General features: G+C 46.8%; 1 long non-coding RNA gene across 1 annotated transcript in view; it reads right to left on the reverse strand.

Moving 5' to 3' along the window:
• LOC146425541 (uncharacterized) overlaps positions 1–17,245 on the reverse strand; it is a 384,874-nt gene that overhangs the window by 33,459 nt on the left and 334,170 nt on the right. The gene's annotated exons all lie outside the window — the stretch shown is intronic.

Consider the following 17,245-nt stretch of genomic DNA (forward strand, 5'->3'; position numbering starts at 1 on the left):
GAGAACAGGGAGGTGATTTGGGAAAGCCAGCATGGCTTCACCAAGGACAAGTCCTGCCTCGCAAACCTGTGGCCTTCTATGATGGGGTGACTACATCAATGGACAAGGGAAGGGCTACAGATGTGTATTGGTTTGAAAACAAACCAGTGGGAGATCACAAGTCAAGACTGAAAGTAAAAATAAGTGAAATAATACAAGGAAAAGCACTGACAAAGTCAGATACAACCTGACACCCTGTTAGGGTGGTGGTAGCAGTCCAACCGAAGTAGTTCAGTTCAAGCAGTGATCCTGTGAAGGTCTGGTCTCCAGCTGAAGGTCCAGCGGTAGCTCTTGTCCTCTGGGAACCCAGTAGACAGGGCTAGCTCAGGCAGTTCCAAGGCCAGGTTATATCCAGGTGGGAACACCTGGCTCCTCCCTCCTGGGCAGAGCATCCCACAATGGGATAAATCCATGAGTCACGCGGTGGGTCCCTGCTGGCCCATTGACTGTTATCAGGGGTGGGTCATTAGCAGATGATAACAGCTAATGGATGGCCCATTGTCTGTCACCCGGAGTGGATCATTAGCAGGTGATAGCAGCTAACGGCCAACAGCTGGTGGCAATAGAATACTTAAATACATCTATATTGCAACCTAGGACAAGGTGTCACTTTTCTGGACCTCTGTAAAGCCTTTGACACAGTCCCCCACAACATCCCTCTCTCTAAATTGGAGGGAGATGTATTCAATGAGTTGACTGTTGGATGGATACGAAAATGGTTGGATGATCACATTGTTGCCTTCTTGGCCCCTGAAATCACGAGCCAGACATGGTTAGGTGATAAATCAGGTTACCTTTTATGAAGGGTCACTTCAAGTGCATAGCATGCCGAAATACACGCCAAAAATGCGCCGAAGATACACACATGACATAGAGGGAGTACAGTTTTATAAGTTTAGAAAATTAGCATAATTGACAAGAATCCCCAATTAGAAACACAGGGGATGAGTTAATTTCCCTTCTTGGTTCAGCCCTCTTCTGAAGCCCCCCTTCCTCACTACCAGCTCTACTTTGTTTATGAGAAAGTGTCTCGACCTTGGTTCTCAGAAGATAGGGCCTTAGCAATGTGTTTTGTCTTTCTAACAGGATAGGAAACTTACTAGCTACGAGTCTATATAGTTATACAATATTAGGCTGCAGAGCTACAAATATATGAAGGAAATATAAAAGCAAAAATCAGATGGGCATCAATATCCAGAGGGTAGCGGTCAATGGCTCAGAGTCCCGATGGACATCACTGACAAGTGGTGTCCCTCAGGGGTTTGCATTGGGACCAGTGTTATTTAATATCATCGTTAATAACATAGAAAAAGGGATCAAGTGCACCCTCAGCAAGTGTCCTAGGTTACAATATAGATGTATTTAGTATTCTATTACCACAAGCTGTGGGGTGTTAGCTGTTATCTCCTGCTATGACTCACCCCTGATAACAGTCAATGGGCCATCAAGAACCCACCTCATGACTCATGGCCTTATCCTATTGTGAGATGCTCTGCCCAGGAGGGAGGAGCCAAGCATTCCCACCTGAATATAACCTGGCTTTGAAACTGCCCAAGGAGCCCTGTCTACTGGATTTCCAGAGGATAAGAGCTACCACTGGACCTTCAGGAAGAGACTAGACCTTCCACAAGATCACTGCTTCAACTGAACTACTTCATTTGGACTGCTACCACCACCTTAACAGGGTGTCAGGTTGTATCTGACTTAGTATTTTTCCTTTTATTGTTGCACTTATTTTTAATTTTCCTATTAAATTATAATCCTGACTTGTGATCTTCCACTGGTTTGTTTTCAATCTAACACAGCAAGTTTGCAGATGACACCAAGCTGAGTGGTGCAGTTGACATACCTGAAGGACAGGATGCCATCCAGAGGGACCTGGACAAAATCAAGAAGGGGGCCCACGGGAATCTCATGCACGGGAATCACAAGACCAAGTGCAAGGTGCTGCAACTGGGTTGGGGTGATGCCCAGTATCAATGCAGGCTGGGGGATGAATGGAATGAGAGCAGCCCTGACAAGAAGGACTTCTATGATTCTCTTAAGTAAACTGAAGAATTGCCGGTGATCTAGACTTAGCACAGCAGACCTCACAAGCCATGGTAGGCTGCTACACATCAAGGCACTGTTTCCAATACAGGCACTTCTGGGTCTATTTCTGCAGGAAAGGATTTGGCAGGGTGAAGAATGGGGGATCCTTGTACACAGGCAGCAGCTAAGTAATTTCAGGTATGTCTTGGGGATGGTTCATATCCCATAGCCATTTTGTTTTTGTTTTGTGTCCGGAATTGTTACTGCTCTGTCGCTGTTGAGCAGCTAGCAGAGTAATGAATGCATCGGTTCTCAGTGGCAAGAAGGAATGACCTTTATTGTTTTGATTTCATCACATTTATAGAGTTCTCAAAAGTCACCCAGATTGGTCAGTCAGAAGCCTTCCCCCAGGCCTGATTGGCCAGGCCTGCACTGTCCAAGTTCTGGGACACTGTTCCAAAACATCCAAACTTTATCTTTATTTACAAAAACACAAGAAAACTTCCCATGGGAAAAACTGTGCTAGCCACACTGCTCCGCCCCCCCCCCAGGAATATCGTGATGGATGAAGGGCAGCCTGGGATCCTGCGGGTATTTGGGGACCAGGGGCGGCTCTTCTTTCCTATGGGGATGGTTGACAGAGCGGCCACATGGCATGGTAGGAGAATCTGACCTGAGATCCTGTTTCCCTGTGGGTTTTTTCCCTCTTGGTTTTATTTTTCTTTTAGCACTGTGACCAGGGCCTGCCATCTTGCTTCTCTGCTCCTCTTCTGTTTGGGAGCCCAGAGCCAGTGTGTGTGGTTGCTGGGAGCTGGGAACACCCCCCACCAGGCCATTCCTTCTGTGCAGCAGCCTGACCTTGGGACCAGCTGTTGCCAGTGAGCTGTGCAAAAGAGCAATCCCCCTCCCAGCCCCTGCTGTTTTCTGCTGCTGCTTCGGGGGTTTTGCTACACTTTAGCTCCACACCCTGGACTTCCTGGACTACCTGGACTCCCCCTGCTTCTGCCACTGCTTCGGAGTTTATTGCTACACTTCGATTTGCCACCCCTGGGGTCTGCTCTCCTCTGCTGTTCCAGCCTGCTGCTCCAAGGCCACTGCTACAGTCCAGCTCACCACCTGGAGGGGCACTGTAACCGGCTGCTAACCATGAGTTTTGCAAAGGGAGCCACCTCCTCTCTCCCCTGTTTCCTGAATCACCATTGCCATGTGGAGAGGCAGCTGAGCTCATGCCACAGTGCCCCCTGCAGCAGCGGGGGAATCACTGCACCTACCCTGCATCACCGGGAGCCAACAGCACCCCTGCCGGCTGTGATCATAACTACACCAAAGGGGAAAGTGCTTGATGGGCGAGAGAAGGCTGTTATTGGGATTCTGGTTTTGTTGTTGCTGCTGTTAATCTTTGTTTGTCTTGTTTTATATATATATATATATATATATATACACACAAGTAAACAACTATTATTCCTTTTCCTATTTCTTTGCCTGAAAGGCCTGTAATTTCAAAGTTATAATAATTTGGAGGGAAGGGGGTCATATTTTCCATTCCAGGAAGGTTTGCGCCTTCCTGGGCAGACACCTGTCTCTTAAACCACGACAAGGTGTCTTGTTATTTTAGTTAAGGTTCAGGCCATACCTCCTATAATTTCCCAGGAACTACAGGCTTATCAGTCTGACCTCAGTAATGGGGGAGGTTATCAAGCAGATCATCTTGAGTACCATCACATAGCACATACAGGACAACCAGGGAATCAGGCCCAGCCAGCATGAGTTTATGAAAGGCAGGTCCTGCTTGACTAACCTGGTCTCCTTTTATGAAAGGGTGACCTGCTTGGCTGATGAGGGAAAGGCTGGGGATGTTGCCTACCTGGACATAAGTAACGCAAGCCTTTGACACCCTTTCCCCCAGCATTCTCCTGGAGAAAATGGTTGCTAATGCCTTAGATTCTTTGCTGGGTGGCAAACTGGTTAGATGACCAGGCCCAGAGAGTTTTGGTGAAGGGTGTGTTGGTTGCTAGTCACAGTTGGTGGCTGTTCACAAATGGTGTTCCCCAGGGCTCAGTACCAGGGTTACTTCTGTTTAATATCTTTATTGATCTGGATGAGAGGATTGTGTGCAACCTCAGTAAGTTTGTAGACAACAGCAACTGGGTGGGAGTGTTGATCTTCTTGAGGATAGAAAGGCTATGAAGAGGGGTCTGGACAGGCTGCATTCATGGGATGAGACCAATTAAATGAGTTTCAACAGGGACTTGCACTTGTAACAACAACCTCATCCAACACTACAGACTTAGAGAAGAATATCTGGAAAGCTGCCTGATGGAAAATGACCTGGGGGTACTGGTAGACAGCCAGCTGAATATGAGCCAGCAGTGTGCCCAGGTGGCCAAGAAGGCCAATGTCATCCTGGCTTGTATCAGCAATAGCGTGACCAGCAGGACTAGAGAAGTGATTGTCCCCCTGTACTCAGCACTGGTGAGGCCTGTCACGGTCCACTTATAAGCGGACACATGATGGTTAATTTTGGCTATGATCTCGGAGTGCAAAAAGAATGTAAGGCAAATAATTCAATAGGTCAAGGGAGTTAAATTTCAATCCAAACAGGAACTTTATTAATTGTGCCCGTAAAGTGGCTTGAGATAGAAAGAGAGAGAGAATAAAGGAAAAGATAGGGAGAAAAGGGAAGAAAAAGGGGTTTATAGCTACCACTACGGGTCCACAGATGTCTAGCATCTCTGGGGGGCCCGGTCCAGAAGGCGTTCCTCTGCCTCTGTCTTTGATCGATGTGATCTCACTGCGGGGAAGGTCTTCGGAATTCAGTTATTCCAGAGCTGTCTTTTATACTAGTCAATACACCTGGTCTCTCATTGCGACCCACCTTTGCTCCCCCTTAATTCTTGTGGAGATATGCCAAACTCCACCTGGCAGGCCACACATGCCAAGAGAGGAGTGTCTGAGGCATGGTCGGCTTAGGAGACAGGTCCCCTCTTCTTGCGCATACGCTCCTCCTAGCGGCGGTGGTAGCCTTGGGGTCTTTGAGGCTTTGTGCATACTTTGTTGGGGTATGGGTCTGTGGTAAGTCCCATCATTTTTGCTCCATGGATTTTTCATAATAGTGGGTGGCAGGGAGTCTATGGGTCTGTGGTCCCATCTTGCTTCATGGATCTTTCACAATAGCAGGGACTTGGAGACAGGTGCAAAGCCTTCGTTCCATACCAGCTTTGGCAGGTACAAAGCATTCTTTGTATACCAGCTTAAGTCCTGCACCTGTGGTTTCTGATGAGAAATGTTGAGACAAAACTCAATTCTTTGACCGACCCTTACAAGGCCACATCTCAAGTACTGTGTTTACCTCTTGGCTCCACACTACAGGTACTGGAGTATGTCCAAATAAGGACAACAAAGCTGGTGAATGGTCTGTACCATAAGTCTTTTAAATTGTCTTTTACAGCAGGGGCCAGATTAAGTTCTAGTTGGGTTTAGGCCCTTCTAATTTTCTCCCTGTATAACCTCGCAACATCTTTGTAGTCCTCTTGAGTTGCCTGCCCCTTCTTCCAAAGTACAGAAACTCTCCTTTTCCTGAGTTCTGGACAAAGCTCTCTGTTCAGCCAGGCTGGTCTTCTTCCCCACCAACTTGTCTTTTTGCTCCTGTGTGTTTAGGATTTCCTTCTAGAAGAATATCCAGCCTCCCTTGATTCTTTGCCCTTCAGGACTGCCCTCCAAATGACTGTCTCAACCATTCCCCTAAACAGGCCAAAGTCTGCCCTCTGGAAGTCCAAGGTGGCAGTTCTGCTGACCCCCCTCCGTACTTCTCTGAGAATTGAAAACTCTTTCATTTCATGATCGCTGTGCCAAAGATGGCCTCCAACCACCACATTACTCACCTCCTGGTCTGTTTCCTCTCTGCTCTGTTGTATTTCGTGCAGACATCTGGTAATTTGAAGTTCACCGGGAGAACAAGGGCTTTGGAGGTTGGGGGAATTTTCCCCCATTTTGTTGCTAGGGAACCATTATGACCGAATACTTAATAGACAAAAGATCTGGCCAGGGTGTGGTGAGCACCTGGCCCTTGGTAAGTCACCTGCTCGATGGGCATTGGAGGGGTAAGAGTGAAGCTGCTGCCTTCCTTTCGCTGTGACTGCAGAAAAGCCCAGCATCTGCATTTCTTCCTTACTGTGTGAGCTTTGGTTTATTAAGAGTAGCCGTCTGAACTGGGACTTTTATTAACACCAAATTTGACTGGAGAGGACCTTTACCATGCACTCGGGTGCCTCAGGGAAACCCAGGGGCCCTTCCCCTAAGGAAGAGTCTGGCTGCCACTTCCTAGCTCTGCGACTTTCCTGACACTGACTCGGATTGCTTTTCTGCTACACCATGGCCCCGCATCCCCCGTCTGCCCAGACACACTGCGGTTTCTGCCACAACTGCAGAGTTTCTGCCACCTTTGCTGGCTAGCCCGGGTGAACCAGGCCTGCTGCTCCAGCTCGCTGCTCTAAGCTCCCCGCTGTGCGTCGTCCTGCTTTCCAGCCCGCCCACTATTATTCACGTGAGACAAGAAGCTGACCTCGTGCCACAGCGCCCCCTGCAGCTGCGCGGCAGTCATCACACCTGCCCTGCCCGGCTGGGAGCTCAACAGCGCCCCTGCCGGCTGTGACCATAACCGCACCAAACGGGAAAGTGCCTTCAACCCAGAGCAGGCTGCCACTGGGTTTCTGGTTTTTGTGTGTTGGTGCTATTCTTGTTGTTGCTTGATTGCTTCATTGTAGATACTAGTAAATAACTGTTATTCCTTTTCCCATATTTTTGCCTGAAAGCCCTTGATTCCAAAGTTATAATAATTTGGAGGGAAGGGGGGTCATATTCTCTATTCTAAGGGAGGTTCCTACCTTCCTTAACAGATACCTGTCTTTCAAACCAAGATAAAGGGCTGGCAATCATGAGACTTCTCCCATCTTCTTACAGAATATTTCATCTTCCTCTTCATACTTGTTGGGTGATCTGTAACAAACTCTCTCCAGGATATCTGCCTTGCTGACCTTCCTCTTCTAATTTGATAGCCACAATAGGAAAGACTTGGTTGTAGCTGGTCTGATCTGATTAGGAACTCATGCATGTGTGCTGTTTATACAGATTAACCTCAGGAAGTGAGTCTGCACAAGAGTCCCATGGAAACAAAGTAGCATTCCAGAAAACATCAGCCATGGGATTATAACAATGGAATTCAGTATTTTACCAAATTAGTTGCTCCACACCCTAAATCTTCAGTTTCAGTGTTTTACTGGCAAAAAAATGGATAGTACACAGCAAGATTTCTCCATTTACAGAAAGATTACTTTTCCCTCAATATTCATGAAGGGTACCTTGTTGATTACACATTTATATCTTGCTTAGAACAACATCCTCCTTGCTATATTTCAAAGAGAATATTGAGTGTAGTAGTATTTGTTATAGTTAAATCTGTACAGCTAGGGATGGATTTTTTCAGATATTTTAGAGAACTTAAGTATTATAAGATATATACAGCATGTACTTTTAAAAATAACCACATGATTTTATTTGCTAAAAACAATGTTTAAGATAGGTGATTTAATTGTTTTGATGTTACAGTGAGGAATCCATTTTTAGTGCCTGGGGAAGAGAGGAAATTCTAATATTTTAAAGTTGATATAACAGTATATTTTTATTAAGCATTTTTAGTTATTGATAACTATGAACAGGCTGAAGTACTATTTGTGTAACTAAAAGATAAGCAGAAACAATAGTGGTAATTAATTGGTTTGTAGAACCTTCAAAACTCAAGCAGCATAGAAAACCTTACATTGTCTGAGAATGTAACTGAAACTCAAGCATAGCAGTGTACAAAAGTATCAGAAATTACAAAGAACAAAGCTCAAAATAGCACCAAATTATAGCCATATTAGTAGTTGTGTAACTTCTACTATTGTAACCAAGGTATTGACATTAAATCTAGGATGTCAAAAATGTTAATTTTTATGATCATAAATGTGATGTCAAAAATCACATCCCTTGATCAATTATGGTATGTTTAGAGCCAGTTATTTCACTAAAACATCTTTAAATTCTTAATAGTCTGAAGTGTTAAAGAAGTCAGTATTTTCAACTGCACAGCTAAAAGTATTATTTGAAAGGTAGTTAACTGAAAGTTAAGTCCCATTTCACAGCATTATTTGTTCTGGATGGGGTGTCAATTTATTCCTCTACAGCAGAACATTCTGGAGACCTGACAGAAAAAGAAATAAGGGAAATTTTTTCATGCTAAGCTTATAAGAAAATACAGAAGGCTAAGAAGCAGCACACCTAGGACAACTGTATTCTAGCAGTGAATGACCATCAACCCTTTTCTGAGGCACAAAAATAAAAAATGCTACTTCTCTGAAAAAGCATTAAAAACTTTATTTTGTTCATTAAGTCACAGGAATAAAATAATATCCTTTTACAAGTTATTTTAATTGTATACCAACTCTCTTATAAACAACATAAGTGATTAAAGTCAATGTTTATATACTAAAGGAGTACATACTTAGCAAGTATAATGGTCAAAGTGAAGAAACTTTGCAGAAGACCCTCAGCACCTTTTCAAGTTTCTTTTGGAGCAGGGTCACAAATTACACTATCTTCAGAACTCAAGTCCAATTGGAAATCAACTGTACGTAAATAAAACCCAGCTAAAAGAACTGAGAAGAACAGAAAAGCTTCAACATTAAAGTCACCAAGTGGAAGTGTTAATATTGTTAACTGAGTTATGCAATATGGCAACTTTATATTGATAATATAAGCAATAAACCTGTCATACTGAAATGTGGATTTCCTATACTGTGTAAAAAAAACAAGTTTACTCACATACTGAGTAATGAACACACTCTTTAAAGGTACACTTAAAAACCTCCAATAAAGGGGAAGCATAACATCTGTTTGAATAGCAAGTTAAAAAGTCTTTTTATACCATTAAGCATGTTGCAGAGGAAATATTAAATGTCTCTAATTGCAACACCCTTTGCATTCAGTGTGCGACTCCAAACATAAGGAAAGAAACCAGTGTATGGTACTAGTACTGTTTAAATAACATAAGATTATACATTGCAGCATAATTAATACTACATACATACATTCCTAGTACATGCTGGTATATATGTTCTCAAACATATATACACACCCAGTCATAATTGCACTTTACACATCCTCTCAAACCCCCATCCATTCATTCCCATTCACAGTATCTGAAGGTAGATTGCTACGTTGCTCGGAGCTACCACATTTTATAAAACACATACTAAAAGATCATGTCCACTGTAATCTCACAGCAACATTCAAAATGATCCCACAAAACCCAGGAAAAGTTAGTATGCACACAAAATTAGGCTAAAAAAGTTTTTGGAGTTCCAATCACACAGTTAGTATAACAATCTCACAATTGTGAAGACTAATGATAAGCTTTATAGTTGATTAAGTCACACAGTGCAAAGCAACATTCATTGACTCTTTTGTGTAAATGGAATGATGGAAGTCACATGGGTAAGTTCAATGGATAGTTCATATATACATGTGACAGGAACACCCAAACCAGATTTGTGCTCTTAGATTAGTCATTCTGAATCACGACGCACTTCCAAAGCATCAGCTCTGCAAATTGGGCAGGTACGATTTGCCTGTAAAACCAGAAATAAAAGAAAGTTTAATGCACTGATAAATATGCTCATTACAATAACAGTGTCTGCAACCCAAAAACAAAATTCAATTGCCACTTGCCGTGATCAAGAGTGCCCAAAACAGACACACACGCACACACATACAACAAAGATAAACTCAGCGTGCACCTGTTTTCTGATATTTTGGAGAATATGAAAATGACCTACAAGTTTTGTAAACTCAAAAGAAAGAAATACAGTGGGCAGAGAAACCCACCATCACTAGAGAAGCAAGATAGAGGTGGAAGAAAGTGCTCTATATTAGGGCATCCTAGTCTTTATTATGAATCACAGCTTTTTAGACTCTCACTACCCTGTTATCCCAGCAGAAGAGCAGAAGTCTATCATGCAGGTTTGGCCAAAGTTTGAAAGTGAGTGAGGTAGGGAAAAATAAGGGTTTTTAGTAACAGACACAACACACAATCTGACTAAACAGCTCCAAAGCTGAACAGCCAGAGAAGTTTAGCCTTTTAGTGAAAAACTTGTTGAGAATGCACTGATTCATAAAATTATTTATGTTGGAATGATCCTCAGGAGGTCTATAGGTCAGTCTCCTGCTCAAAGCAGGGTGTCAGGGTTTGACCCTGACTAAATGCTGACACTCTAGTTCTTTTTTGCTACAGAAAAAAAATGTAAAAATACACATCAATCTCGTGAGTTAAATGAGATAGGACATTGCTAGGAGGACGCACGAAAAGAGGGCAAACAGGCTCTAACTTAAAGTTGCAAAAAAAAGTGATTTAATTACTTAACAGAGTTGGAGGATAAATGCAAGGCAAAAATAAACTTTTCATACACTATTTTTGTTCACTCCCCCCCCTCTTTCTTACAAACTCATTTTATTCACTCCCTTTTCTCTTTTTAACTAACAAGCTCGGGTAGGGAGGCAGGGTGTGGGTATTTTCTCAGTTCACAGAGAAGATTTATAAATCTATTCATCACCACAATTCTACTATAAATACTCTTTATCTCTATTTGTTTCTCTCTCTCTCTAGACAGTTTTTCTGCTCTCACTCTCCACTTTTTTAAGAAGCAGTCTCTGCGCTCACCCTCCTTCCCTCTTTCTAAACCAGCAAGACAGACAGGGGGCAGGTTGAAGGGTGTTCTGGTCAGTCCAATCAGGGAGAGTGAAGTTGTAAGGGTCCGGCGGGGTCCGGCCGCCTCAGTCCCAATGGCTTCCGGGGCTTCGGGAGACCTCGGGGGCCTCACCTGGGCCCAAGCTCTCAGCCCTCCCGGCTGTTCAGCTCTGTCCCAGAGGCGGCTGCGGTCAGCCTCAGTGTTCCCAGGCTCGCTCCTTGGAGCGGCAGGGACCACGCGGCGGAGGCGGGTGCCTGCCGGGCAGGAAAGCCGTGGAGTCGCTGGTCGCTTCCCGTGATAAAGAAAGTGCGACGAGCTGAGAGTCAGCAGTGTGCAGTTTATTAAGGAGAAGCGGCGCGGGGGAGGCACACTGGGGGCTCTCGGGTGGGGCGGTCCACGCAGCTACCGGGCGCAGAACCCGGCGGGGCTGGGGTCGCGGCCACACCACACCGAGAGAACAAAGGGAGGGGGTTTTTAGGGGGAAATACGGGGTTTCCCGGGGAGGAACAACAGGGGCGGAGCCAACGGGGCTCCGGGACAACATGAGGGACAAGCGGGGGAGCAAATGAAGTATAAGTAGGGAGGGGATTATAAGCAACTCATGGGGGAAGCCCGGCAACAGAACATTCTAGTGAGGGTAAGCAGCGGGGGCGGTGCTAAGGGCGGGGAAGCGAACTTTAAACCAATAAGATTAGGAAAAACTTTCCAGGGGAGGGAGAGAGCAGTTTACGGCCCGGCCTCCTCTGAGTCCCAGGCGATGGCATCCTCGGCAGCGTCCCCGTGGATTACGCCGACCGCCGGCCTCGGGGACTCGGGATCTGCAGCATCGGGCCGCCGCACCCCCACAGGAGAGGAGTTCTCTACTTAGCCATGGGGTCCCTCCCACAAGAGACAGTCGTCTGGGAGCTTCTTTGGCGTGGGTTTAATCTCACGAGCAACATCCCACCCGAATTCTGCTGCAATGTGAGTCTTCTTGTCTATAAAGTGCAGACTCTCCCGAGCTGAGGCCACGCTGCTTTCATCCCAGGAGCAAGGCTTTTTTCTCCCTTGCAAGGCTTCTGTAGCTTTAACTCTTTCAATGAGACTCCAAACTGGATCACAGCTCTCTCCAGGCATCTACCTGCTCTTCTGGCATGGGCTGTGTGTCGCTGTTGAGCAGCTAGCAGAGTAATGAAGGCACCAGTTCTCAGTGGCAAGAAGGAATGACCTTTATTGCTTTGATTTCATCATATATATAGAGTTTTCAAAAGTCACCCAGATTGGTCGGTCAGAAGCCTTCCCCCAGGCCTGATTGGCCAGGCTTGCACCGTCCAAGTTCTGGGACACTGTTCTAATAACATCCAAACTTTATCTTTATTTATAAAACACAAGAAGAATTCTCATGGGAAAAGCCTGTGCTAGCCACAGCTGTGGGTAGATTTCTGCATCTTTGTGGACTCCATGGGCTGCAGGGGAAACCTCCTGCTCCCCCCATGGCCTCTACCACGGCTAGCAAAGAGTTTTCAGCTCCGGCGCCTGGAGCACTAGAGCGCCTCCTCCCTCACCTTCTTCACTGACCTTGGCGTCTCCATGCTGTTCTCTTTCTACATATTTTTACCTCCACCTCCTCCTCCTCCTCTAACTACAAAGAAGTGAAAGAAGTGCGTGTCTGCTTTGTTTTAATTTCTTTTTAAATATGTTTTCACAGAGGCGTAACTAGCACTTTTAATTAGCTCTGTCCTAGGGTGCAATATAGATGTAGTTAAGTATTCTATTACCACCAGCTGTGGGCCGTTAGCTGCTATCACCTGCTAATGACCCACTCTGGATGACAGGCAATGGGCCATCCATTAGCTATTATCAGCTGCTAACGACCCACCCCGCATGACAGGCAATGGGCCATCAGGGACCCACCGTGTGACTCATGGACTTATCCCATTGTGGGATGCTCTGCCCAGGAGGGAGGAACCAGGTGTTCCCACGTGGATATAACCTGGCCTTGGAACTGCCTGAGCTAGCCCTGTCCACTGGGTTCCCAGAGGACAAGAGCTACCACTGGATCTTCAGCTGGAGACTAGACCTTCACAGGATCACCACTTCAACTGGACTACTTCAGTTGGACTGCTACTACCACCCTAACAGGGTGTTAGGTTGTATCTGACTTTGTCAGTGTTTTTCCTTGTATTATTTCACTTATTTTTAATTTCAATCTTGACTTGTGATCTCCCACTGGTTTGTTTTCAAACCAAGACATATTTTTGCGCCCAACGTAGGGCACGACCTGGGGAAACTCAGAAATCCTATCACCATGATGCTCAGCTTATCTATATGGGTACTGTATCTCGCTCTCTATATTTTTCCTCAAATGGGATACTATCTGCCCGTCATATTGCTCCTGTTGCGACCAGGGAATGGCATGAGAATTGCTCTATTGGTTTATTATGCCTATGGCATGGTTACCTGTGAGGCAATGAACACCATTCGTTATACATACTCGACTTTCTCTGCCTGGCCTAACCTGAGCTGCTTCGTCTGGGATCTCATCAGCAATCGCACCCACCCTCTGGGGCTAGGAGGAGAGAGCGGTTTCTTCCAGCCTTTCAGGTCAGGCACAGCCATTTTTGACAATATTGAGTTCTCTCTGGATGCTAGGGATGGCATAATCTTTTTGTTAGTTCTGTTTTCTTTGACCAGCACCGTTTACCTCATGCTGAAGAACAGAACAATACTTTGTCTTCTTGAGGAGGAGAAACGAAGCAAGTCAGCAGGCAAGAGGAAAAGAACCAAAGGAGCAGTCAATGTCTCAACACAGACCATTGCCGAATCAGAACAGCCAAAGCCAGTAGCGGTTGCCCCCGTCTAGAAAAAGAAATCCAAGAGCAAGTCAGTCCGCACAGCGACTGATGAGGATGCGGCAGGACCATCTCACCAAGCAGAAGAGACAGAGCCAGAGATCATCACTCGCTCTCTATCCCTGGGGGAGCTGCGTGACCTACGGAGGGAATTCACCCGGCAGGCGAATGAGTCCATGTTGACCTGGCTGCTCCGTATCTGGGACGCCGCAGCTAATGACACTATTCTGGATGGAAGTGAGGCCAGACAACTGGGATCCCTGTCTCAGGATGTGGTCATTGACCAGGGGATTGCGAAAACCCAGGAAACTCTCAGCCTCTGGCGGCGATTGCTACTGAGTGTACGGGACAGATACCTGGGCAAAGAAGACCTCCAGATGCACCAAAGGAAATGGAACACAATAGAACAAAGTATCCGATGCCTGAGGGAATTGGCCGTGCTAGAGATCATTTTCTCAGACAACGAGAGATTCCCCAAGAGCCCAGATAATGTCCGGTGCATTTCACAAATGTGGCTAAGATTTGCGCGGCTCGGACCAGAGATATACTCTCGTTACCTGGCAACATTGCAGTGGAGGGAAGGCGAAGACCAGGTGGGCGTGTTAGCAAACAAACTGAGAATTTATGAGGACACTGTCACCGCCCCACTACGCACCCAGGTCTCATCGGTAGAAACAAACCTGGCCGAGCAAGTCCGGAGATTGATTGAAGAGAGCCATCAGAAACTAAGGAAAGAGCTCACAGAAAGATTTTTCCATGCCACACCAAAACCAACCCGAGTCTCTGCCATCAGGAGCAGACGTACTCCAGCCAGGGAAAGAAAACAAACTCCACGACGTGACCTCTGGTTTTTCCTTCAAGAGCATGGGGAAGACATGAGGAAGTGGGATAGGAAACCCACCTCCACCTTAGCAGCCCGGGTACGTGAATTGAAAACAGAAACATCCACTTCAAGAAGCTCATCTAGGTACAACACTGCCCCAGTCTCTTGTGGACAGAACCCCCGACAGAATGGAAATGATAATATGACTGATCCTCTTGAAGGAACCTCAGGAACACATTTACAGAAGAACATCGTGCACCAAAAACAGGATTAGAGGAGCCCTGCCTCTAGCCAGGTAGAGGAAAGGGGTAATCGGATCTATTGGACTGTGTGGATCCGATGGCCTGGCACGTCTGACCCACAAAGATACACGGCTTTGGTTGACACCGGCGCTCAGTGCACCCTGATGCCATCCAGGTATGTGGGGACCGAACCCATTTCTATTTCTGGGGTGACAGGAGGATCCCAGCAGCTGACTGTACTGGAAGCTGAAGTGAGTTTAACTGGGAATGAGTGGCAGAAACACCCCATTGTGACTGGTCCAGACGCCCCATGCATCCTCGGCATAGATTATCTCAGGAGTGGATATTTCAAAGACCCAAAGGGACATCGCTGGGCTTTTGGGATAGCAGCCATAGAGACAGAAGACATAAGACAACTGAATACCCTGCCTGGTCTCTCAGACAACCCATCTGCTGTAGGACTACTGAGAATTGAAGAACAGCGGGTACCAATCGCTACAGCAACAGTGCACCGCCGGCAATACCGCACTGACAGAGACTCTGTGGCCCCCATCCATAAGATGATTTGGGAACTGGAGAGCCAAGGGGTGGTCAGCAAGGCTCACTCACCCTTTAACAGCCCTATATGGCCGGTGCGTAAGTCCAGTGAAGAATGGAGACTGACAGTGGATTACCATGGCCTGAATGAAGTCACACCACCACTGAGTGCTGCTGTGCCGGACATGTTGGAACTTCAGTACGAGCTGGAATCCAAGGCAGCGAAGTGGTATGCGACCATCGACATTGCCAACGCCTTTTTCTCCATTCCTCTGGCAGCAGAGTGCAGACCTCAGTTTGCTTTCACCTGGAGAGGTGTGCAGTACACGTGGAACCGATTGCCCCAGGGGTGGAAACACAGTCCCACCATCTGCCATGGACTGATCCAGGCTGCACTGGAGAAGGGTGAGGCTCCAGAACATCTGCAGTATATTGATGACATCATTGTGTGGGGGGACACAGCAACGGAAGTATTTGGGAAAGGAGAGAAAATCATCAGAATTCTCCTGGAAGCCGGTTTCGCCATCAAGAAGAGTAAAGTCAAGGGACCTGCCCGAGAGATCCAGTTCCTGGGAGTAAAGTGGCAAGACGGACGGCGTCAGATTCCTTCTGAGGTCATCAATAAGATCATCGCGATGTCTCCACCAACCAACAAGAAGGAGACGCAAGCCTTCCTAGGCGCCATAGGCTTTTGGAGAATGCACATCCCTGAGTACAGCCAGATCGTGAGTCCTCTCTACCTCATAACCCGCAAGAAGAACGATTTCCACTGGGGCCCTGAACAGCAGCAAGCCTTCACCCAGATCAAACAGGAGATCGCTCATGCGGTAGCCCTGGGACCAGTCAGGACAGGACTAGAGGTAAAGTATGTGCTTTACTCTGCAGCCGGGAGCCATGGTCTGTCCTGGAGCCTTTGGCAGAAGGTGCCTGGCGAGACCCGAGGTCGACCACTGGGATTCTGGAGTCGAAGTTACAGAGGGTCTGAAGTCAACTACACTCCCACCGAGAAAGAAATCTTAGCAGCTTACGAAGGAGTCCAAGCCGCCTCAGAGGTGATCGGCACAGAAACACAACTTCTCCTTGCACCCCGACTGCCAGTGCTGGGGTGGATGTTCAAGGGAAGGGTTCCCTCCACCCACCATGCCACTGATGCCACGTGGAGCAAATGGATTGCCCTCATCACACAGCGCGCCCGTATTGGAAACCCGAATCGCCCTGGGATTCTGGAAATTATAACAAACTGGCCTGAAGGTGAGACTTTTAAATTATCTTCAGAAGATGCAGAGGAGCAAGTAGCACGTGCTGAGGAAGCACCCCCGTATAATGAACTGCCAGGGAGTGAAAGACGCTATGCCCTCTTCACCGATGGGTCCTGCCGAATTGTAGGCGCAGATCGGAAATGGAAAGCTGCAGTATGGAGCCCCACATGACAAGCTGTACAGGCTACTGAGGGACAAGGTGGATCGAGCCAGGTCGCGGAGCTTAAAGCCATCCAACTGGCTTTGGATATTGCCGAACGAGAGAAATGGCCAAGGCTTTATCTCTACACTGACTCTTGGATGGTAGCCAATGCACTGTGGGGATGGTTAGATCGCTGGAGAAAGGCTAACTGGCAGCGCAGAGGAAAACCCATCTGGGCCGCTGAGATTTGGCAGGACATCGCCGCCCGGGCAGGAAAGCTGACTGTGAAAGTTCGACACGTGGATGCACATGTACCTAAGAGTCGGGCTAATGAAGAGCATCGTAACAACGAGCAGGTGGACCGAGCTGCCAAGGTGGAAGTGTCACAGGTGGATCTGGACTGGCAGCACAAAGGAGAATTATTTCTAGCTTGTTGGGCCCATGATGCCTCTGGTCATCAAGGGAGAGATGCGACATACAGGTGGGCTCGTGACCGAGGGGTGGACTTGACCATGGACAACATCTCACAGGTCATCCACAGCTGTGAGACTTGTGCTGCAA

The sequence above is a fragment of the Lichenostomus cassidix genome, chromosome W, assembly GCF_008360975.1.
Source record: "Lichenostomus cassidix isolate B80296 chromosome W, HeHo_3.0, whole genome shotgun sequence".
In the NCBI taxonomy this organism is placed as follows: domain Eukaryota; kingdom Metazoa; phylum Chordata; class Aves; order Passeriformes; family Meliphagidae; genus Lichenostomus; species Lichenostomus cassidix.